At 37.8% G+C, this 26,211-nt stretch overlaps 1 protein-coding gene across 5 annotated transcripts in view; it reads right to left on the minus strand.

Annotated features, from left to right (window-relative positions):
• PDE1A (phosphodiesterase 1A) overlaps nt 1-26,211 on the minus strand; it is a 235,525-nt gene that overhangs the window by 206,596 nt on the left and 2,718 nt on the right. The window contains exon 1 of one of the 5 annotated variants that reach the window (XM_075430505.1): nt 2,366-2,389. The exons of the other annotated variants lie outside the window; for them this stretch is intronic. The gene's annotated coding sequence lies outside the window, so the exon portion shown is untranslated. Of the gene's footprint in view, nt 1-2,365; nt 2,390-26,211 lie in introns of those variants that run through there. 5 annotated transcript variants of the gene reach the window in all.

Below are 26,211 nucleotides of genomic sequence, written 5' to 3' on the forward strand. Positions count from 1 at the left end.
AATCCAAACTACTTCCCAAGGAACATCAGCATTGTTACACATCATTTTTATATTCTTCCTTTGGAACATATGTAGAAAACTCGTATTTGTAGGTATTAGTTCCTTTGATGGTACAATATCCCAGCTACAAGGCAGTGGGTTTTCTTGTGTGAGAATAATCCCCTCATGGTACCAGGTGAGGTACCTCTGCATCAACACCTAACAGGCAAATTGTGTATGAGAATTTAAAAAAAAAAGACATTAAATATAGCCAACCACAAAATTCTTCTGCTTGGAAAAGACTATTTATCAACATTTGAAGTACAAGTATTGCTTCTACTTTACATTTAATAAATAATGATTGATGCCTAATCAATACATACTGTTCTCAGAGATCCAGCCACTTTCCTGAGCCTTCTCTTCCCTTTCTTCCACAGGGACAAATCCAAACTAGCAATTTCCATGTTAAATATTTGAAATATTTGAGTAAAGCTCAATTCAAGTCAACTCTCCATTTTTGGGGGGTGTATGTATTCATCATGTGTGGCAAAAAAAAAATACAGAGATCTTCATCCAGAACAGCAATTCTGTTGAGAAAAACTAATCCTGGCTGAACTATTCACTTTCATTCTTGAAAGAGCAGCCCTTAGTACTAACTAGAGTTCTCTCCACCCACTTCTTCAGAAGATGGGATTTCTCTGTAGCTACAATTGCTAATCTGAAGCTTAAATTGCAGTTAAGTAGTCCCTCATTTCCTTGTGGAGGCTAACTTCAAAAATGCAATATGCGAGGTCTGATGGGAAGAAACATCTATAATTACAGTACTCAAACACAGCAACCTTGGTAAGAAAATTCCAGGCAATGTTTCAGTTTACAGTTACTAGGTTCATTTTAGTATTTCACTCCAAGTCTTTCTGGCCTGGGGCCCATTAAGGGACATAGAAATGTGATCTTCATGGGGTCACATATCAGAAGTTTATTTAACCACCAGGCTAACAGGGCCAGGTGGCCCCAAGCAACCATTCAGTGCCTCTCTTTAAAGATGTTGCCTTTTTTGCATAGAAGAATGAGAAAACGAATGTTCACAAGAAGAGCCCAACTTTATTGCCAAGTAGCTGGCTAGTGTCCTAGGAGGCAGATACCTGCATTATCACCTGTGTTCCAATGCTTGCATCTGGCGTTTTCTAACAACAAAACACAACATGCTGAAATACCAAGAAGTGGAAGAGATTTCAGGCAGACTTTGCTTAGCCTTCAAAGGACACCGGAATTTCCTGCTGACCACCTAAAATGTCACTTTCCAGCCATTACCACTGTGTCAGCACTATTGTCTCAGCTTGTGTTAAATAAACATTTAACTTTTTACCTTAAAAGATTTAGGCATCAACCTGCCAGATGCGAACCATTAAAGCTGTTTATTCAGCCCCAGTTTCAAGCAATAAAGTCTCCTGAATTTGTGTTTGCTTAGTAGACTACCGCTAAATTATCCGGAAGCATCCGGTGTCTGCTGAAAGCAGAGTCATGGGGGCCCAAAGATCTGGAAGGTATTGCTTTTATGCTCTCCCATTGAGCCCTATATTAAAATAAATTATAATTTTGTGCTTTGGCTTCTTTATCTGTGAAAGACTGAACTATAAAGCAATTCAAAACCATATTCAAGAATTTCAAAATCCACATTGAACTCTTGGGAATGGAATATGAGGAGAAATAGACAACACTGCTTTTGAACTGTATGTTTTAAAATGTTTGAAACAAACAGAGATTTACAAAAGCTGTCATACAACAATTCTTTTTTTTTTTTTTACTTCTAAAAATGCTAGTCTTGCTAAAATCTTTAAAGATTCATTGAAATACATAATTTACATCACAAAAGTGACCCCTCTGGCAGAACATGGGACATCAGAAACTCCCCAAAGCACTGAAGTCTGGCTTCCTGAGTTAGCCTGTTCCTCTCTTGTCTCAAAGACAAGCCAGTAATTACTGAATTTTCCTCACTTTAAGGTACCAGAAACTGAGTGACTGCAAAATGAACTGGAGTTTCTTCAAAGAGTGGAGTAGGCTTTACCAGAGAACAGGTACTACAAAACCAGCCAGTGGGAGCCAAGTCGCCTCCTATAGCTATCTGGAGTGAACATGTGCTGCTCAGATTAAACACAGTCCTTGATATGGCCACAGAAGACAGGTAAAGCTACAGAGGATCTAAGGTCTCCTACCATTGATAATGACTCATATCCCGTATTTTTCACATAAGACAGCAAGTTCCAGCTATTTATGGTACAGCCCATTAAAAATTTCTTTTCATGAAGAAAAAATGCTGTCAGTTACCATTCAGGAGTTGTCGTAGGAGGCCAGTTAGCATGTTAGAGAAGTTAACAGAGAAAAATACCATGATCACAAAAGAGCCAAATGATTCCTCTTGAGCCCTTTGAGATAGCAGATGCATAGTCATAAGCAAAATCCTTTTGTCTCTGAAGATTTTGTTCATACACAGATTACCCTAGAAAACAAGAAACATGGAAAAATATGGTATGAATTATTTCAGTCCATTCAGTTCTACTCCGTGTAGCTCATGGACATATTAAGCCTTGCCGCCACTCTGCCCCAAAACAGAGGACATGAACGTACCTACAATACTGTGGAACTGGATGGGGAAGGAGCAGTCTGTGTGCGTGTGCCTGATGCTGATTCATGTTATACTCAGCATCTTGCAGGCAAAAGGGGGAACACAGCTCAAATGCACAGCTACAATTTACACTAATTTAATTAAAGCCTTAACAGTCTAATAAAAAAATTATTTGTCCAGTTAAAATGTGTTACTAACATTTATAGTTCAAATTTTACTGAGTTAAAACTGCCATACACAAGCTTTCTACTATTTACCGGTTTCTCTGGTGTTACACTCAGCCTTTCGCTGCCCCTTTGGGTCCTAAGGTCACCCACTTCAGCCTACAGGAACACTACAGTGAGACCTCAGTGTCCCAAGTCTTCACTGGGAGGAGCACCATGGTATTGAAGTGATATTGATGGGGTGGGGGGAAGCAGGGGAGAATCCTCCTTTTTGCAAGGAGTCTGATACTGCATTTTTGTTTTCTTCCCCATCACCCTGCGGACCACTTGGGGCTATTTTTCTATGTTTTCTAACATGTTCTTCTCCTTGTTCTTTCAGCAAGTGTTTCTACCTGGTGTTTATTTCCTATATACATTTTATATAACAGGAAAAAATCAACTACAGAATGACTATGCCATAGAAACTTAAAATAAAACCCACAGTTATTGCTGTCGAATTTCAGTTGTGAATCAACTCAGCAGCCTATTAAAAAGATTAAATGCCATTTCTACGTAAAAGTGCTGACTTTTCCCCGTGTTAAGTGGCATAACTTTTAATAGATGCCTTGGTTTTTCAGTTATAAGTTTTGACTGATTCATTGTATCCAGATGCTAAACACTGTTCATATTTCACTACACATACAACAAGAGTTCCCAGTTGCACAAAGTAATTCCCTTCAAAGTAGTCCCTGATTTCTGAGGGACGGTTTACAAAATCAAAATGGCCCTTTAAAAATATTACCAGGCAGTAAATTTTACAAGTGCTGAGCTTTGGTCATGTATGAAATTATGTATTGAGAGACTTAAGTACGATACTGATTGATCTCTCCAGAGTCATATTCTGCCATTATTCCCCTTGGAATCAACAGGAATTTTGAGTGAAAATCAATAGCAGGATAGTATGCTGTGATTAAATGCCTTAGGGATGATGTATACAGTGAAAAAATGTTGAGATCATTCAAGACAGGATTATTGACAGTATAAACACAATCCAATACAGGAACTGCAGTTCTGTTGCAAGGAAACTTTCACAGAATCACATAATGGTCGAGGTTGGAAAGGATTCATCGAGATCATCCGGTCCAACCCCCTTGCTCAAGCAGGGTCACCTGCAGCAGGTTGCCCAAGACCGTGTCCAGTTGGGATCTGATTATCTGTATGGATGGCAACTCTATAACCTCTCTTTCATGACAGATATGCTTACTAAACTGCCTATCCCTATTAAGAATTGATCATATAAGTAATGCCAAAGTGAGAACAGATGAAGGTATTTTCAAGTAAGATAAACTATACATGTCTGTGCTGTCAGATCATTTCCCATGTAGTTTCAAATGGGAAATTCTGATTCTTCACTGTGACTAGATGACCTTTAAACGTCCCTTCCAGCCCAAACTATTCTATGATTCTACAGGTAGTCAAGGCCAGTTCTGACATGCTGGTCCTTAGCAACATAAAGGGAGCATCTGCAATGTAGATGCACAACCTCTGACCAAAGTATTTACACCTAGAAGGGATGAGGATGGACAGGAGATGTCACTACCTGGTGATGGGTCCCAAGGGATGGTCACTTTATAAGCATAAAACATATGCATTGCTTTTCTCTAAAAAGATACACAGATCCAAACTGCAAATGACAGGACAATGTAGCAAATGCCAGTGGGTAACACAGGATCTACTTTTCTGATTGTGATTCTAAACTAAGATTATCCATGCCAAAAAAGACCAAAGGAAAAAGCAATTGCATTATTCAGTGGAACAAATATTTCCACTGAATAATGGAAATACCGCCTTGTCAAAGAGGGTAGAAATCAGTTCTCAGGTCCACCTACACAACGACTCCAGTTTTTGGTATTCTGCAAGATTCTTGACAGTGGAATGGTCGCACAGGAAAGGATTTCCTAAATCTGAATTCCTGCAGTCCCATTCCAGGGAAGACTAGACCAAAAATAATGCCAAAAAACAAAACAAAAAAACACCCACCAAGTTGGGATACATACACTTTCCACTTAGAATCAGAATAATTCAAGTCAAAAGGGGCTTTGGGAGGTCTCTAGTCCCAATTCCTGCCTAAAACAGGGTCAGCTGTGAGGTCACATCACTTAGGGCTTTATCCAGATTAATTTTTTCAAAATTAAATCTGCAAATGTCTCCTCTGAGGTACATGTATATCAGCAGAGAAACCGGCAAACTGTCAGAGTGTAGCTGATTTACAACCTACTGCTGAACTGGAAAAAATGTGTTGAAACTGCCAGCACCAAGGTCAACAAACAACTCAGGATTCAAGACCCTTCTGAACTACTGTGAAACTTCCTGGATTGTTGTTACAGCATATAAACAGGAGACAACGAATCAAATTAATTTGTGCATGATGCTGGACTCTGTGGGACATATATGACATACCAGTTCTGTGCTTTAGAGAACTCCATCTTCTGTCATAATGAGAAACTACTGCAGCAATAAAGCAATGTATACGGCTTAGACTTTAAGGCTCAGGCTTTAAGATTTCTTGCTCCAAACAGATGTGCAGGCTGACCCACTGGGACTCTTCACCCAACACTCTTCTGCCACACCGGTATTAATCAGAGTAATGTCTCTACTAAAGTAAACATTTTTCTGAATCTTGCGTTTGGTCAAACCACATTCAGCACAAGAGGAACACAAGGTAAAAACCTGAAAGGGACAGAGATGTTCTGCCCAGGGCCAGAAGTGCTTCTGCTTTTGGCCAGATTATTCTGGAGATGTAAACCAAAATTATTGCATAACATCTGGGAATCCTAACAGATGCCCATATCCTGCTGAATACTAATCACAGCAGATTCACATTTTGAAAAAAATAAAGTGAGCAAAAACAGTAACTAGTCAAGAAGCACGTAGTAAAAACCCTCTAGAAGCTTCCAAACCTTACAGTAGCACCAGTATGAAAAAAATCAGGTAGCATCTGAATGTTTGCCAAATCAGTAGGGCAGGAAAATAAAAGTCAAAACTGTTTCAACCAAAAACAAACAAACAAACAAACCCCCCAAAAAACCTACATTCCACTCAGAGGTCACCGCAATCTTTCCAGATTCTGGCTCTTGTAACTAGATTTACCTGAAGAATTTACAGTTGTAATGTTAAAGATTGGAAAAAAGTGATGACTAGATAATTTGACTGACCTTCTTTTATTTTGTTTATTCTTTATTCCATGTAATTCATAGAGGCCAGTATCAGTAGCTTAGGTATTATGATGCAAAATTTCTACTAAGAAGCCTGTGCTCATGTGCTTGCAAGAATGCAAACTTGACTACTTAGAGCATACAGCCAACGGAAACCGCACAAAGACTGTATATGTCCTACACTAAGTGCTTTTGTTAATCCTCTGCCTATTCAATTAATTTCTCAACCATCTTAAAGAATGAGAGTATATCAGTGGTTCCTACATTTGGTTTCACTAAACTGATTATAAAAATAAAGATCAAACAAACAGGTAAAGGAGAATAATCCATGAGTGCACTTCAGTTCATTTGACCTCAAAATGCATTCCATTAAAAGATTCTTTGTATTTTTTTTATTATTATCATCCACATACATGCTAAAACTTAAAAATAAATAAATTCACTAATAAATCACTAAATTGTTCTTTGGAAATGTGCCTAAGTCTATCTCCTCAAAGGTATGAACAGGCAGGAAGGATACAGTTTTAGCGGCACTTTGAAATTCATGTTTCAGAGAAAGGTTTGTGAAGTCTGAGACCATGCCATGCAAATGACCTCTCCTCTCTTCCAAGTAATGAAGATGTAAAAGACCCTTGACCTGTAACAGTTTTGGCAGTGACTGTCCCCCATGTACCTGGATTCAACCATCACCAAGATGCATCTCACATTCTCTTTTGTTGTACTCTCATTTCATTGTTTGCCCTTCCTATTACAGAAATTCTGCAATTCTAATGAGAAAGTTCAGAACTTCATCTTCTAAAATGTCTTTCTTCCTTCCCCCCCCCTTAATAATATACAATGTTCACATTAATCCCAAAACTGGAAAAGCTGATAATATCTAAAGGTTGGAGAGAGTATAAAGGAAGAAAACGGGAGAAAAGCATCCTGATGTGAAACATAACCTAAGATTCACTGCCAAGCAAGTTCAGAATGTTTGCATTTCATCACACATTGTTTGACTTGATTGTGTCTAACCTTTAATATGTTTAAAAAATGAAAATAATAGAAACTTCATCTAGCAACAGCTGTATTAATGGACAACACGTATTTCACATAGACTGGCAATGAATTATATAGCTTGTAAAGATGTTATGGCATATACAGAATTAAGGGTTTCTTACTTAAAAGAATAATCAAAAGTTACTTGGAGTACTGCATTAGAAATACTGCCTGAAAACAAGCATGTCTAAGCTGTTTTGTATTGCACCTATGGTTAAATTAAGGCCCTATTATTCTAGCTACCAAATCATAACCATAGGAGCCTTTCTCACTCTCAAAAAAAGGTATGATTTGTATCCCTGAGCAAGCTCATGTTACAAGAATAACTATATAAATCAAACAAATTATAGATTTGGCGAAGAATCAGAAGTCTTAGAGGATTCGCAAACAACAATAAATTGTTGGTTAAAAAAAAGTCTGTCACATACATGTTTTGACAGAACAAAGACAGTAAATACTTCCTTTTTTGTAGGATTGCTTCTTTTCTACCTGTTCTTAACTTGGAATTCAGTTCTCCACAAAATAGTCTAAATTTTGCACATGAGAAAACCAAACCAAACCAAACCATGATTAAGTTCTAAAAAACAAATATTAACTCAGCAACTTCTTACTTGAATATACACTGAGAATAAAAAAAGCCATTGACTTTAATGACTAAAATAAACCTTTCAGCTTCTTTTGCTTCTCCCAGGAAATCAACAGGCAAGCAAGGAGTAACCAACTCTCCCTGGCATTATACCTGCTACAGGTAAGCATCTGCAAGTAGACGCTATCACAGACCAGAAGGAACACGGTAATAACTCAATGCTACAGAAGGCAGCAGTTCTTTACTCCCAGACCTGCTCCATTCCATTGCACATCTGGCCACAAGTTAGTCAGATTAGATGCAGCATTCCTCCACAAAGAAATGTTCAGGTGTTGGAGGGTATCAGTTTGAGTGCTGGGACCAGCTAATGAACAAGGCTGTTTTAAAAAATAAGGAGGCTGCACCTCTAGATCTTGCTTGGACCTATCCAGCCAGGGTCAACCCACTTCAGCCACCCCTAAAGGCTACTGCTATTTCAACACAAAATTAAAATCCCACTAAGAAAACGAGGGAAGTTAGAATAAAATGCTTCTGGACAAAGGAGCAGCAGCAGCAAGAATCTGTACTGGCAGACAGACTGAGAGCCCTGACTCAAATGCGCAACTTAGACCATGAAAAATAATTTGTGTGCCTAAAACACAGATATAAGAGTTGGATACTTATAGCAGAGAAGCTCACTGAGGATGGCAAGTAGCAAGAATTAAACAGACAGGAAAAATGTCTAATACAGGAAATCAGCTGGGTAACAGCAACCAATGATTTAACTACTAATATAAACAGAATATAGCATCTACAACAAGACTACAAACACAAACATTGATAATAGCAGTGCTTACCTCTCCTGGAAGACAGCTTGCTTGTTTTCTCTCACTTACAGCTCCATCAGCACCACTATCTCAGTGGCTAACTGTTTCTGCAGACTTAGGGCAAAATGCCTGTGCACGCGAGACCCCTCTTTCCCTCGCACAGCAACAGCAGCAGACCTTTACTTTTAGGAAAGGAAGGAGCCTGCAATTGCCATGCTTCACTGCGCATCAACCGCACAGTTCTGCTACAACGGATGCCAGGGGGAAAGCGGAGCTATGAAAGGTGAGAGACATTTCCAACCCTTTGAAGGACCTAAACATAAGTGATAACGGCCACACAAGTGCAACTTCTTTAGTTTGTGTAATTTTTTAATGCCAAAGAATGTGCTTCAATTGACCACATGAATCTGATCTCATACCACACTGCTACCGAAAGAGGCAAGCTCCTTCGCCTTACCCAAAGTAGTGTGTAACTGCTGCTTCCCTTGTATTAGTGCAAGCATTTGTGCAGCCACATGGTGAGCGTATCAGAAAACTGATTTGGCTGGAACTAAGCCATGAAAAAACCCATGAAAACTGATTCATTTTCAGTCAGCATGGTTCCCTGCTCCAGCATACTGTGCGCTCCCTTGGCAACAGCCCAAAGGACAGGGCAAAACGCATGGTAGAGGATGACAGGGAAGGCAGGATCTCTCTTTTCAACAGAAGACTGGCTTAAAAACACCAACGTCAGAGACATGGTATTAGTTAAACAATCTGAATGGAAACTCTAGCCATGGACTGTACATCTTTTATCCTCAATTAAGATGTACTGAAAAAAGGGCCAAGATTTCCTTAGTAATTAAAATCAGAGATACTTGGTTCAGTAATGCATCTTTGATTCTAGATGAGTGCTTATGTTTTTCTTTAAGCTCCTACCTTTACTGAAGCGAAAAGTGACACTGTTCTTGTCATTCTAGAGGTGAAACTTGGTATCAATGGTGCACGCTTCATAAAACCGAAAGCCTGCTTTGGAGACTAAAATAGTACCTCTGCAGTCAGTGCTCCAAAACATGAAAGCAACGGCTGGGTATGCTATTGAATGAATCATAGGTGGGGAGTGAATTAATCACTGTAAAAACCTCCGTGCATAAAGTAGAGAAACTAAAGGATCTGCAGTCTGAATTGTTAATTTCATTGTCTTTTCAATACATTTCCGTGGTACAGCCAATCTTTCATATCTCTCTAATGCATTACCATTGCTCAGGGTTCTTCAGGGAAACTAACCACATCTGAACTGCTTTAGTTTCACATAATTTGGATATATCTGCAACTGAAGCTTTTCAATTTCATTGTTGACCAAAAAGCACAATCTAATTTCTTCAGTTCTATTTCTTCTGTAGTCACGTTTTTATGTGTATTCAAGACTTACATGATAATTTATCATGCAGCAGTGGTTATGCAAAACTGTGTCTATTTCTACCATAAGAGGGTGGGGGGTGAGGGAACTTACGCCTTTCAACAAGAAACTTTCATGTGGAAAAACACAGTTTATTTTAAAATGTCATTCCTATGACATTTTTGCCTTTTTTGGAGACGTGTGGCTTGTTTAAAAGATACAAGCACTTCAGAGCCCACAGTTCCCCAAGGAAATGGAAATGTGAGTCCGATTTCTTGCAGCTGCATAAAAGCACAAAAAACTCAAGCATTAAATCTTAACATTTTGCTTGATTATTGCTGAATGACAGCTTTAGGTTCTTTACTCCTTAAACAACTTTCTTTCCCTAAAACACCCTACCAACTAGACTTCCCGTGAAATAAAACCCATCTTTTACTACTGGACTTGCAAAAGCCACAATGAAGAAGTATTCTCAAATCTTATAGCTGATTTAGATTGCTAGTAAAAATCCTTTATCAAATGTCACAAAACCTGCGATTACACCAACTCCCTTTGTAGATGCTTGATTGCAACTGAAATGAGGTATTCAACTGTGCATAAGGGTTTAATTAAATCCTTCCAGTACTTGACACTATAGATACTCATAACACTTGAATTTTGATCCCAGAATTTCTTAGATTTCAGCTCTCTGTGTCTTGAATGAAAGTTCGGTTACACATTCAGTACTAGACATGAAAGAAAACAGGAAGAATTACTAGTATGAGTGTATGGCTGCATAACATCCTGCCTTTGCAAAGGATGTGAAAGACATATAGAGACATTATTGAGCTCTACAACATCACTCGCACAGGACTGCTCAATGCCACTACTTGTATAATGAAGATAACATCTTCAAGGAAATGCATGCATTTAAAACTATTGGATAGCTGTATCCCTATTTTCTCCCATTCTCTAACTGCCAATGGAATTTACTTGACACTGGAAGTTTCTCCTCTAGAAAGCAGTATTTCCAACATCACACCATCCCTCCAGTACTCAGTAGTCCAAAAGAACTGGCCCCTAAAGGCACTATACCAATTGACATATTCTTCCTAGAATATAAAACTCTAGTGGCATTTTGTCCTTCAGTGCAAATAGGGCATGGTTTTCTGCTTTCTCCCACCGTCTACACACAGGTTTTCTCTACATCTTTGCCCCACTCATTTTGACTCAAGAGCTACTAATACAAGAGTGGCCTTGGTTTCTCCCACACCTTTAATCTGACCAATCCAGTACAAAAGCTCTTCTAACTGTAGGAAGTTCTCATTTTAATAAAGGCAAGTTTCTAGTAGACTCACTATACACCAAATGCGATATAACATTATAGTCACTCAACCTAGACCACATGGGTAAAAAAGCCCCTAAGAACGCTTTGCAAAACTATATATAACCCATATATTAACCAAAATGGGCATGGTTTGTGATACCTATTGCTTTTTTGTCTTCTGAGTTACAACACCGTGTATGGTATACAAAAATGAACTTCTGTAAGAGGCAGAAACAGATAGATCTTATCCTACTAAGAATGAAAGGGCAAGATGTTAACGCCCATAAATCCAAGCAAGAAAAATACCTGCAATTCACACGTGAAAAATATTTTTTAAATTCTAAAATGACAGAGTATCCTTTATCATTTCAGCACATAACTAAAAGAAGCAAATTATACACACATATATGATCCCTGTCACCTGAAACATCTAACACAGCACTCCTCTCTCCTAACTTACATGTTCTTGTACTGTTTTTTGCTGCACCACTCTATTAACATTAACTTCCACATGATTTCTGTATCTACAAAAACATGCACTTATGCTAACGTGGTTACTCTTGTTAAACAAACCTGCACATCATAAAGCCACAGTTCTGTAAAGAACAATGCAATGCCTATTATCATCAAGTAATATTTAGGAAGAAATATCTGTTTCAAATGATATATCATTGTGATATGTATTGTATCATGACATGATATGATATATGATACTACAGTTAAGAAATAGGATCTCCTTCAAAAAAGTATCAAAGATTCAACAAAAAGCAGAGGACACAGAAAATTCTGTTGTCCATCACACGTATACTTACATGTGCGTATACATGTACATATGTGTACATATGCATATTGCTAAATATTCCAATTTTTTATACTCAGTTCAACTGAGATTCTCTAACATATTACACAGATGAATAAAAGGAGAAAGATTCCTTGCATTCAGCATTTTTAATAGACTAAATCAATATTTAGAATGACAAAAACAAGGCAAAGAGATGAAGTGAAGAATAAGTTATCCATAGTTTGAGGCTGTACTTATGTACATCACATTAATTTGTACTTTCTAGAAAATGCAGTAGTCTTTAAATAAAGTACTTTCTTCATTTCTATATGTGTATCAATCTCACTTGCAACATATTTGAAATATCAGCTTTTGTCTCTTATAGTTGCTTTTTGAAAAATAGAACAATTATCTCAACAGCAATTTACCCATGCTGCAAGTGACACATTCTATCTGTCCTTTCTAAACAAATACATAATGCATTTAATCAAGTAACCCTAGACCATGCTGTTAATCAGCACTTGAATATAATTTATCAGTACCCATTTGCAGTTTCATTTGCAAAAATAATTAACTGGCTTATGGAATTACAATTATATAAAGAAGAAACTATGTAAATATCTGTCAAAAGTAATGATAAACGTAGCTCTTACTCATCTTTGGATATACAAGATTCTGAAAAAAATTCTAAAATCAGACTTACGTGTAACATCACCTTTTCTAAAGTGAAGAATTAATGTTCAAATCAGGCAAAGAGATACATTTTTTTGAAGACTTTAGGACAACCAATCAGAATTTTTGCAGTGCTCCCCAGGTATATGCTAGAAAATCAATGGCTACACAAAATGCACATGGCAAACAAGAATTTGGAAAAAAATCTCATTAATTTTGATTGCATAAGTAGCAATAGGATACTTCCGACAAATGACAATGAAGACTTTATCTGCCAGCACTCGTACTGAGGACACAAGATGAAGGATATAAAATATAACACATTGCAGAATGTTAAGGTTTAACATATTTTGAAAGTTTTTGGTCAAACCCTGTGAACAGAAGACTTGCTTTAGTGGAATCCAGATTCCACATTAGGGAATAAAAACCAATAATCACTTTGAACCCCTCAGTCGTACTGATCTTCACAGAGAATCAGATCATTTGCTAATAATATTACCTAAGCTTACCTGTACTGTTGTGCAGTAGGCAGTACCTCATGCTTACAGAAAGCTAAAGTTACCTTTAAAAAGGGTTCACTCAAGTATTTCTCACAACATGAGCCATGAAAAGTCATTAGAACAACAGAAGCTGTTCACCATCTAGCAAGATCAGGCCTTCATTTCTTAAATAGGAGAGTGAATATTTTAAGTAAGCAAAACACAGTCTAATTTTCAAGACAGTCACAGAAACTGTTAAGATGAATATGAGATAGAACAGCAGGGAATTCAGAAGATAAAACTGCCAGATCACTTTTGAAGTGGATAACATATCACATTACAAGAATTAGACAAACAAAAAAAAAAAAAATCAAAATGTGTTTTATAAATCACAAGAAATTCCTGTCCAGATTCAAAACACTGCAATTCATCCCAGCCTTGAAATTGAAGAGATTTAATATCACAAGAAGAAACAACAATTTTATATTGTCTTATAAAGTACATCATCTCCCTCTTCCACATTTAACCTTCATTGTTTCAGAGGAAGGGGAATCACAGAAGCCAATTCCTTATACTGGGGCTGGACAAAGGGGAGAAGAGAGAGGAAACTCTCTGGACCACTAAATAATACGGTGCAAACCAGCAAGATCAACAGTGGTCAAGACAAGACTCTTGTCAGTCCCCTTTGGGCTCCTAGTTTGTTAGTATCACGGAGGACACCCTTCAAAGCTTACTTTTGCAAGTTCCTAACTTCATGGTCACCCCTACCTTGTCATACCTCTCTTCCACAGATTCATCATCCTCTAGCTTAAGGTAACTTAAGTACTGACAATGATACTCTTTTTCGTTCAGCTTAGTCCACAGAGTTATGTCTTTATACAGTAAGAAATTAATTACTGTTCATTAAAACCTAACAGTCTACAAAAAACATCTACCTAAAGATAATGAAGCCTGCATCTGGTTAAGGATTCATAAGAAAAGGAAAGTACAATTACCTTATAAATTCCTTAGGATGGAGAAAATGTGTAATTCACATCTAAATCACAAGTATTTGCTTTCTTCTTTCTCACAAAACAAAAAGTAATCCTCAAATGAGCCATATTTCATTTAAATCTACTTTGCATACCTCTCAACTATAATATTCACTTTGTCATATATCTTCATGATTATACTGACTTCAGTAACAATTGAGTCTCACAAAAATAATGCCTCAAAAGGGACATTAAAGAATCAACGTACAGTAAATAATTAGTTAAAATGAGTATATTATTCTGGAATTAATCTTTGATTATAGACATATACTGAAAACATCAGTTGGTATTCACACAGCCTTTGAAATGCAGCCCTGAACTTTTTATTGTAGAAACATGTATCCCCTTCACTTGGATTAACCAAAAATCCTGCAGCAAATTTTCTATCTAGTTTGTGAATCATCTAGAATAAGACAGGCACTGGAGCATGGCTCATCCTCTGCTTACCCGATACTTCATGCATGCTGGTCAGCCTATTGCTGCTCTTCAAACAGAGCCCATTCTTGAGAAGTTGGTGTTTACTCAGCGCAGTAAACAAATAACATGCCTCATCAGACTCCAGCCAAATAAATTCAAGCCCACCTAAGCTTTCTAGTTACTACATGGGGCAGTACTGCGCACAGGACATGTTCTTTCCACAACACAGGTTTCTGTAGCTACACTTAAATACAGATTTCCATTAGTGTATTAATTCTATTTCCTCGCCTGCAGGTCAAGAGAACTAATTGTAACAATACAAGGTTCTACCAAGAGATCTCTTATTGCAGCTGAAGCTCCATCCTTTCACATATTTCACACAGCAACAAGGGGGAATGCAAACAAAATAATGCTCAGAATAATCATAAATACATAAGAAATGTTGCATTATGAATTTTCTTCTTTACATAAGAATAAACTGGAAAGTACATGAAACAAGTAGGAAGGTACTTGGGATTTTCCCCCCCCACCCCGTGACAAGTGAAAAAACCCTGCTATGGTTTACTTCTGCAAGTTAGCAACCACCTTTATTATAATAATGTAAGACTATTTTGTTTGAAGGACAATTCAAGATTTCTATCTTCAAATACAATTGTAGGCATGACTGAAAGCAGATTCAACAATTAATTTTCAGTAATTTTCTTCCAAGCTTGTTATTCATGTAAACAGTTACAGAAAGCTAGAATTATTTTTTAAATGCATCAGTATGACGCAGGTCTAGCGTATACTTATTTTTGCTTTGTCTAATGGAAAGAGCTTTTAGGCTGTGTAAAATGCTAGTGATGGAATTGTCAGTCATTCAAACAAGCAAATAGCTTTTTTCCCCAAAATTTTACTTTCAGGAGATTTTCATAGCTACTTAACCTCGGTTGCTCACTACTTGTGACTTCTTACTTCTGTTAAAGGTCCTTTCTCTAACTCACGTCCAGAAATCTTTACCTCCAGCTACAAGCCCACAGCCTGCTGGTTGTAATTCAGGAAGCTCCTTTATCCATGTTACACAATAAACTGCCTCCACAGCCAGTCCTTTAGAGAGAGACTTTCTCGGATTTGAGCTAGTTGTACTCCACATCTAACAGAACGGGCTACTTAAACAGTACTATCAGGTGTCTCTCAGAGCCAAATCGCCCAACACAATATGTAAGCAAAACTGAGAAGGCTGGGCAGGGAACTGACAAAAATGAACTGGGATTCACATGCCGTTGTGGGGCAAACTAACATTATTTTGTAAGTGGAGCAGGCTAGTAAGCGGTAGGAAGTTACAGAGGATTTCCTAATGTGACAGTTTGTTAGGCTGCAGACAGTCTTCTACCTTGGGACTATATTCTCTTCTTGGTGTTACTGTGTCAGCTGAAGAGTTTAATCAGCCATTCTGTCTCTAGCTGCTTATTATTGTCCTTCTGAAAATAGGGTGTCACACCTTCCAAATCTGCTGCCAATTTGCTCGTATGATCATCTGCCCTGGCTCATTGTAGTAAGAAAGAAAAGTGTGTCAGAAGACTATATTCCTACTGTCTAAACTAACACAGCTTATTTTTACTCTAGTGGGTAAGAAATTACTTCTGTCACGGACCTTCAGGAAAACAGGAGAGCTGGTAACCTCTGTCAGTATAGGTGGGACTAGAACAAGACATGCATCTAAACTTCATGTTCAGTTTCAGAAAGCTACATATTTTCTGCTTTTTCTTATCCTTAAAGGTGCACATAAAGTTATTTATTACTCCAGTATTAATCTGAGTATCATACTGCCAGTTTTAAAATGGGAATAGAAATATCCCTTTGCTTCAGAGGAATGTTGTGCAAATCAGCTGGCTGATATCTACAAAACTTTTGTACTTCCATGCTAAGCACCACAAAGGCCTGTAAAATTAACAGTTCTGTGTTCATTCTGTGGTAAGGACAGAGAGCAAACAAAGCACTGACTACTCTTCAAACCATGAAAAAAACATAAGTAATAGCTTTGTACTGAACGTATACTATCTTTTAATTAATATATTTTGCTATATTAAAACACATACACAAACAACCAGAAAAGCTACTAATTTAAAAACAAATGCACATGCAGCTGTGATTTCTTGCATTAGGAATAATTTCCTATTAATCTTAGCAAAGCTACTTCAGTCAAGTTCTTTGTGATTAGAAGGCACCGTGCACTAAACCCCAATAGTATGGACTAAACAATCTGGACTAAGCCACAAGTAAGTATAGTGCATGGTGACAAATGCTATATACACCAAGGAAAGACATTTGGGTTAGTATTTTCTGAATATTCTAAGTTTACGGAGCATTCTAAGAGCACGGTGTAACAGATGGATGGAGAGAGTGTGTCCTGATAAATCACACACATCTCTCTTCCTATCTGAACTGTAAATACCATGTTGATGCAAGTTACCCTGTGAATAAGTTGCAGTACACACTTACATAATCTTCTGCTAACGTGAAGTGTTGGAAAAAAATGCTTGCTGTTAGCTAGAAACAAGACAGTGATTGGAATGCAAGTAAAAAGCAGTTAATACTGAATACTGTCTTTGTAAACAGATTTTGATGGATTTAGCTCCATCATTTATAAACCAAGAGACTAAACATAAAGTGCAATTAGGATACTGAATGTCTTCACTACCAAATCCCTTGTGAATTGCTACATGAAATATGGAAGCTGTCACTCAGAATTAATAAATACTGCATTTTAGTATTTTATAAAAACAACATTATTTTCCCCCACTATTCTCTATGAATACAAATTTTGGAAACATTCCATCTCCCAGTTCCTTGAAATGAAGGCATCCAACACAGTGAATATAAGGCCTGGACAAGATCCTGTGCAGCCTACTGTAGGTGACCCTGCTTCGGCAGAGGGGTTGGACTAGATGACCCACAGAGGTCCCTTCCAACCCCTGCTATTCTGTGATTCTGTGATTCTGTGAAACTAAAGTCTGCTTTGAACTCTCATCCAGACTTTCACTTTGTGTGAGTCCAGTTGCATCCAGATTGAAACCAGGAACGCTTCCCATCTTACAGATGTAAGTGTGCATCTTAACTACATAATGGGAGGAGACTGGGTGGGCACTATCACCTGGAAATATCACAGGCAGGAAACCCAGTCACACAGGATGGAAACGACGTCATGCAGTGCAGGTGCAGCCTTAAACAATCTGTCCTGGACAAAAACCTTGCTAAATTCTAAAGCCTCTTTATTTAGCGAGGAAAAAATGCATTCAACAGGTTAAGGACTAAAAGTAAATAATCACTACAGCTGTGAACCATAAGCTGCTGTAATATTTTGCAAGGTCTATTGTTCAACATCAACCGACACACAGCTATCTTGTTAGTAATCATGGCTAAAAAAGTTACTCCTGCATGACCCGTATTTTATTTGACCATTGACATGTGGCAGGAAGCTACATGCAATATACAGGCTTTCGCAGACAAATGTAAAATCCTGCATTCTGACCTTCTCCTCAAAAATCTCACGTTTCCACACTGCCTGCAGAATTAGAATGCCTCAAAATGCACGTACTCAAACCTTCCCTCTGCGTTACTGCACTCACAGGGTCTTGAGAGTTCTTTAAAAAGAGAAAGGTCATAAATCGCCTTTTATCATGTAAGCACAAGAATGAAAACTTCTCAACTGTACACCTTCTGTAGTATTCAAAACATACAGATAGCTGTAAGGTAGAATTGACTTTATGAATTGAGAGATTTCTAAAGATGTCTGCAAATAAGTGTCCTACAGTACTGTGATCTTTTCTTTCATATCTCAGAATCAGAAGAGATTTTACTTTACATTACTCATTAATAGAAATAGTTTCATTATCTTTGTAAAACCAACGTCTCTCAATGCAGAAAACTGTGAGATGGGCTCCCTCTAGAGTCTTACCTCTGACACAACCTTTGAATTATAAAAGACTCTCTAGGTCATTTACATGTGCCAACATCCTACTTAGTTCCCTTCCAAATGAAAGTTCTGTGAAAAAAACCTTCACGTTCCTAGTTAAATAGGTTTATGTATTTGTACAGATCAATTACATTCTTAGTACAGCGCAGGAGTTTTGCTCTTCCATGTATCTCTCACAAGATCCAAATAAATTTTGAGATATTTCAAAAACTTGAAGCTAAGCTTAGAAATGGAATCCTCTATCTGTATATATATATAAAAATCTTTAAATAAATGCTTTATTTATATGTAAAAATACCCATTTCCCCTTGAATACCTCTTAATGTTGTTTCAGTAATCGAAGTAGAACTCACAGCAACCCGCAGTTCGATACTGTTTGATTCAGGTCAGTGGATGCTTTCCCACTAATATGAGCATGAGAACATGCAAGCAAATTGTTAGCTCCACTGTAACTAGAGAAGGGCATAAAAAATGTGGGTGGACAACTTTTGCCATCAACCAGTGAAAATTGCATCATAACCCACTCTCGTGGAAGACATATTCTTGTCTTCCACCCAGAAGACAGCGAGTGTGGAAGGGAGATGGCGAGCAACAGAGTGAGACTGTGCTGTGTCTTCTCTCCCCCATCAAACAGCCAGGGAACCAGATCTGAAGCAGCATAGTAGGCTGAACCAGGAAAAAGACTGGCATAATTCATTTTTCTTCCCTAAGCAATGAAAAATGATACTGTGAATCTCAGCACAGAGTCTCTGACACAAATCCACAAGCAGCTCCATGCAAATATATAGCAGCCTTTTCTCCTTCTAGGGACAAGGAATACAACAATCTTACAATAATAGGCTGTTTCACTTCATTTTCTATAAACTGGTAAAAAAAAAAAAAGAAATAACATTAAAAAAATGCCCTTTTGCATGTATAAAATCCCAGTGTAAATCTAGTACCTTTTGAGCCTTGTGGTTTTACATTCTTTTGTTTCCCACTCCTTGGGAAAGAAAACACAAGGCTTTGCCTTCAGATATAACCACAAACCAACCAGCACATCACTAGATTAAGATGGCTATTAAGTTTTCTTCAGAACAGTTAAGCATAGTTTTCAGATTTTTGTTTCCTCCACTGCAGACTATCAGGTAACTTACATTTTGCCTTTGCAGCGTACCAGGTGCATTGCTAGGGCTGATACCATAGTCATCCTCTGCAGAGTCTGGCAAGGAAAATGTATAACGAGTGAAGAGTCTGATGCCTTGACTATTGCAGTCTCCCTTAAATTCTTAGGCTGAGCACAGAAAACGGTCTGTACAACCTCTTAAAAAGTGGCGCTGCTTAAAAGCAGAACATGTTAAATGGCATCACGCGGTCCTTTAGGCTTTTGATAAGTATATGCCAGAGTTCAGTCAGTGAATAGGACTACAAGCTTAGAGAGCAACAATACTCTAGAAAAGTTTCTCATTTTTTAAAATCACCTTCTATTAGTAAGTAAGCACCAAGACAAATAGAACTAAATGTATCATATCATATTTTCCTTTCTTTATGCTTCAATGCAAAATTACATGCGTAATTACATCATACAAATTTTCATTACTACTGCAGTTAAGACTTCCTTCTAGTTTTACCTATTAACAAAACAAGCTAGTATCTGTTATTATCAGTTGGAAAGGATTATGAAGTATTACATACAACATCACATCAGTTTTCAAACACACAATTAATTCAGGACCTTCTACAAAGCTCACTCTGCCTTGAACTCACATTATCTTCCTTTCTTCTTTCACAGGTCCTACAGCTCCCCACAAGCTGGGTAAAAGATGGTTTCCTCAGGTTTTTTACCATGCTTGGAAGGTAAGTTTTTGAAAAATAATCAAAGGAATGAATGACTTTCAATGCAAGTTTCTTCAGGAAGAACCCCTTTTAGTAGCTCCACATTTTATTTAAAAGGGTTTCAGTCAAAGTTCATCCCAAAATCTTAATACACTGATTCTCACAGTACACCATCGGAAAACATAGTAACATTTAGTCTGTGATTAAAATAATTTTCTAACAACATCCTACAAAAAATATGTTCAAACATGAATAAATTAAGTAGTTACTCTAAACCACTTGTCTACTGATTTCCTTTGGAAATCAGCAGCCACAGCAGCCAACCCACTACCCTACCTCCTGCAGGGTAACTTTGCAGCTCCAAGCTCTTACCGCAGCTTGACCAGCAGACTGGCCTGGGGCTGAGCCAAGAGCAGGCATTTAATGTTCCTAACCCAAAACCAAGGCAGCACACTTTTTGGAGCTCTCATTCATAAGGTAGGTGGGATGCAGCGAAAGCAGAGGGATCTGAGCAAATATTGCTGCATCCTAGCTGAGACAAGCACCACGTTTTCTCCCTCCCTAGGAGGCAACAGTTTAAAAATATCCATTTCAGGTGAGTCTGGTACCTTCCGATCCAGCGCCCTTCCTAACACTACTAATGCTAATCCATCTGGCCACCGAGACCAGCTCAATTGCACGAGCACGGCCCCTCTGTGCTGCAGTCCATTTCAGACAAATGCCTGCAGTCAAACACCCTTGACTTTTATCAGTGGCAGCCCAGAATGTAACAGGGAAGCAGGTCCAGGCAGGACCTGGCCCTCAGTAGGACCCAGCCCCACCAGGTCCCACCGCAAGGCCACGCACACTGTCAATGCCCTTCTCCAACAAAACTGGGATCTGCCCACTTCTCAGCTTTGCCATTGTTCCAGGGCAGGACGGAGCTGCTTGAGCGCAGGCCCACAGCTGCCCACACCTTCCGCCCCGCGGCACGGCCACGACACTCAGCTTCAACTACTGCAGTGGTGTAATACTGATATCAAAGTTATTTACTCTAAAAGCAACTACAAAGCTTTTAGTAAATATTGCATTTTTGAACAAATGCCAAGCAGTTAAAAATTGCTTACATATTTACAATAAATAGCAGAGACAGTCAGGGTTGAAGCATGTTGATTTGCAATCTACATACGAATGCCAGTTTACATTAAAAAAATGAATCACAGTAACTTTGGCTTCCACCATATTCTGATAAATTCTTGGATCATATTAATATATTATGGCATTTCTACAGTGGTTAAATCTATTATCTCGATTGTACACACTTAAGTTCTGCAAACCTTCACACTCACAAACATCCTCTTTTTTTTTTTTAATTTTAAAGCACCTCAGTGCAGTCATGGGTCTTTTTTTTTTTAAACAAACGCACATGAATGCAAAGTGCCTACAGAACTGAGACCATGTGTGCTAAACAGTTTCCTCCTACTTTGAAAAGTATTTCTTTCATAATAGCCCTACTCATATCCTTATAATTTGCTTATAATAAATCACATATTATTAAAACCTTTCATCTCAAACATAAATTTAGGACAGGGTTAAAATCACACGTAAGCTTTTTTTTTTTTTTTTTTTTTCAATTGAAATACAACTTAGTAAAGAAGTTGAAGTAAGCTGAGATTTCCAGACTTGTGAAGAGGACACTGTGACAATTCCCAGTGAGTTCAATAAAACTACTCCAGCTCACACCACAGGGAAAGCAGTTCTCTGTTCAGGATCCAGCCCAGCAACCAGACTGGGCATTTAAAACACACTGCATTTTGACTTCAGCACATACGTTTATTGCAAGTGTCTCAAGCGCAAACCGACTGAATTGATAGATGCTTTGAAAAGCTAGAGTTTATTAAAAATCTTCACTTTATTACAATTTCAGCATAGAAGTTAAAACTATATGATGATTCAGAGCACAAATTAGGAACCTATTTATGGATCATGAATTCTAACAGGAGCACAGGGAGCAATTTTAAAGGAATATAGATAAAAATAATGCCATTAACATCAGTTTTCAGTTAATGAGACAGGTTTAGTTGGTTATTATTCCTCAGGCTCATTAAGGATATCTGAATGTGAATCATGAGAAAATCAAAGTCACGTACTGGGTTTATCCATCAGGCTTTTTAAACATTTTCTTTTAATCAGAAATTGTAAATACAAAGTAAATAAATGGACAATGCAAATAAATACATTTTAAATTTTCTGTACTATCTCAAAGGCTTAAACTGCAGCACCCTGTACAGTCAGTTATATAAACAATGACACGTCATATCAGTGGAAATGAATGCTTTTTCTCACAATGCCACCTTCAGAAATCAAACTAAGCATGACATGCAACACAAAAACCCAACTGTATGTTAAGACAGCTACAGTACAGGTAGAAGAGGTCATGCTAATACAGCACATAAGTGTACGCAGTTTGATGTTCCAGATATTCTAGAACAAGTCCATAACGAATAAACCTTCATCTACTTGCAAAGTGGAAGGGGCAGCATCATCACTGCAAACAACAGCAGTCAAACACCTGTTCCATCCTTCAGTGGTAAAATACTAAATAAACCAAAGGAACGACCTATGTGCCCCAAGGGAGGATGATTTAAAAATCTCAATGACAGCAGAACAGTTGTGTTTCTAGTCTGCAAACAAGCTGCCACAGAGTTTGCTCCTACTGCATATGAGAACATGTGGAGATTTGTTGAAGACGTACAGTTTCCACTATGTGCTGTATGGTATGGTTCAGGTTAGACGAAATGCAACAGCCATGAGGAAATACTGAGGCACAAAGACAAGCAGAATGCAACTGTGACAGACTTGTACGCTGATGAGGGGAGGTACCCTGCATAAATAGCACCATACAGCCTCATCACAAACCCCTCGCTCTGAAGAGCATTTACAAGGATAATGCTCATGAGGTCAAAGGAACTATTTTTGTAAATAAATGTTCATCAGCAAAAGATCGCAACCTAAGCCACTAATATGAAAAATACTAATCTTTAAATAACTGACCAAACATGACCCCAGCAGTCACTTTCACTGCCTTCAACAAGCATGACTTGATATCCTCTAGCCTAAAAACATCCAACTCTGCCTCCTCCAACCCAGTTTGCCTAATCGCTTACTCTTCTTTCTCCTTTTTATCTTTTGTCTGTACTTACTGCAAGTAGAGCTTTTCCTAGTCCAAGTAGCTAAAATTGGACTAACAGGTCTACAGGGAACAACTGCACTCTCTAAGTGCAACGCCCAGACACAAACCCATGAACAGGGAGTGGAAAACCTGGGCTTCAGCCTGGAACAAATCATTCGGCCGCACGTGCACACACACACCCTAGCAGACCTAACGCTGAGGAATGAGAAAGGGGCACAGTGAAGTGAGGATGTAGGACAAATACAGACCTGTCTCCTTTCATCCTAATTCGTATCATCGGCTTGAAGTTGAACAATTTGACTTGCTGTTTCAGGGCCATAGCACGTAGTTTGTGAAGATGGCAAATCTTAGTACTGCAGTAAGAATGCTTTGTTTCCTAACAGTGCCAGATAGCTCAGAATTGCTGAAAAGGGGCCAGTGCAGCATGTAAAATGGCAGTAAGTCAGCAGAATTAGAGCAGGATGCTAAAAATCTGAAACCTCCCAAGGGAAGTTTAAATGTTAAATGAGAAAAGCAAGCCCATCTTGCATATTGACTAAATACTGTGAACATTAAGAATGGCTTCCATTTGTTTGCTCTTTCCCTTTTTTTTTTTGTACATTGACAGATGACTGCCACTGCTATTCTCTCCAAAGCAACAGATCCATCATCATTTTTGAAGGTTTCTGCTTTGGTTTTAGACTTCTGAAGAGCTGCACTGTTGATGACATTCTTCTGGTCTCTTTAATAAAAATTCTTTCAATGATATTAGGAACTGAATCATCAATATTTAAAACATCAAACGTTGAAACACTCAAGATAACTTCACCATCTGCTACACTGTGGCAGTTTGCATGCACCCCTGTATGTGAAGTCTCACTTCAGGAGATAACGGAGCTCTTCAAGACCCAGTCAAGTTTACGGATGCATTGTATACAAACTAGTCACCCTTGTCCTTAAATTATTACTGAATTAGAAAAAATGTTAAGCCATGACAGAGTAGGAGAAACATAGGAGTTCTGGAATCAAATCTGTCAAAATTTTTAACCTTTTAGTGGACTATAGTGAAGCCATCTCTGAATGTCTCTTCAGCTGTCTGAAAATCCTATAAAATACTGTAACTTGAAAAATATTTCTATAAAATGAATCATCCTATTTAGACTTACAAAAGCTTCAATGTTTATACTTCATGTTCTTGTAACAATGTCTGTAATATATTAAACTGTGCATTAAAACAGGTACAAAGATTTCTGGGATGCTGTTAGGAAACAAAATGAGGCACAAATCCCTGGAATGGACAAGGGAAAAAACATTTTATAACACCATAATTAGAAATTCAAAAGATCAACAACTGGCAGACCAAGTCAGACAGAAAGTACATTCTTGCGTTCAAGATCTGTAAAGAAACCTTTAAACTGTGAAGTATACATTACAGGAAACTTCTGCCCCCACAGTCATACCTCATTTTATCTCCTCATCTTCTGTAAACCGTCAGAAGCTGTCCTTCTGACAAGCACCTTGTTCAATTGCATCAGAGAACCTCCAAATACACTTCAAAGTTAGTCAAGTAAAGCTCTGACTGTTTATAAGACAACACTCCATTTACAGAAGACTTGAAAGCTTGCTAACAAGCCTATGGCATTCCCGGTGGCCTCCTTTGAATTTTTAGGGTTTAGTTTGGATTTGGCAGGTGGTTTTCATTTGTGCAAGGGTTTCCCAGGAATTCTGCCACCAGGAATGACTGAAGAGATGTAGCCTTTCTGCTCACACCCCTTCTCCTGCCAGCTCAACGTAACATGAGTTCATGTTGATTCTTTAGCAGCTTGCAACAGGAGTTAGTTTGCAGACACCGTGGCCTGGAAGAGCTGCATCCTATGACGCTTTCAGATACTAAGCATCAACAAATTGTTTGCAGGAAAAGGCCCAGCTGATGAATGGAAAAAAATCAAACCCAGCTCCTCCAAAATTACCCACCATGCAACATACAGAAGCCTGCAAACTGCCACAGTCTACTTCAGCTTTTGATCTTCTTCAAACTGCTAGTAAGAACAAAAAACTTAAATGACAAAATTCAATAAGCTAAAGTTCAAAAAGTGCTAAAATGAACAGAATTTCTGCTCAAAACTCTATTCATTAACAATTATCACATCTCCCACCACAAAAAAAAAAAAAAAAAAGTCCTTAGGAAAGCTGAGTGCTAATTTTGAAGCAATCAAAAATGCATAGATATTTTAAATTACAAGAAATGGCTCTGTAACATCTTGACTATTTAAACAGAAGCAGATGGTTTACATGGCTTTACTGCTTAATTAAATATTTTATAAAATGATATCTGGTGGCATTCCCTAAGATGGGCTTTCTAAATTTAACTTACAAAGTAATTTTATGTATGTACCATATTAACTAGAAAATTAATTAAATATTCATATTCAATACTAACATACCAACCTAGTTTCTATTTTCTAATACATGTGAAAAATGTGATTGTCCATCTCTCTCCTATTTCTTCTTCACGATAATACTAACATTTTTTCATAATTCTACTGGGTGCCCTTATTTTAAATAGTCCTAATTTAAAAGCCAATATTTTAAATTTTGCCTTCCTATCCTCTTTACAAAAACAAAAATAGTGAAACAGGAAAAATAAGATGGAATTTATTTTATGAAGACCTTAAAACCAGCTCCAAACAAGATACAGATTTGGATGCTACAATGATGCTAAGATACAACTACTGAGGAGTGTGAAAGATCTGAGAGAGAGATGATAATGAAGCAGGTTTAAAGAAATTGGTAGAATTCATGTCATGAAAGAAAGGCTACTGGGAAAAGGTATGCT

Source organism: Opisthocomus hoazin, chromosome 9 (assembly GCF_030867145.1).
Source record: "Opisthocomus hoazin isolate bOpiHoa1 chromosome 9, bOpiHoa1.hap1, whole genome shotgun sequence".
Taxonomy (NCBI): Eukaryota; Metazoa; Chordata; class Aves; order Opisthocomiformes; family Opisthocomidae; genus Opisthocomus; species Opisthocomus hoazin.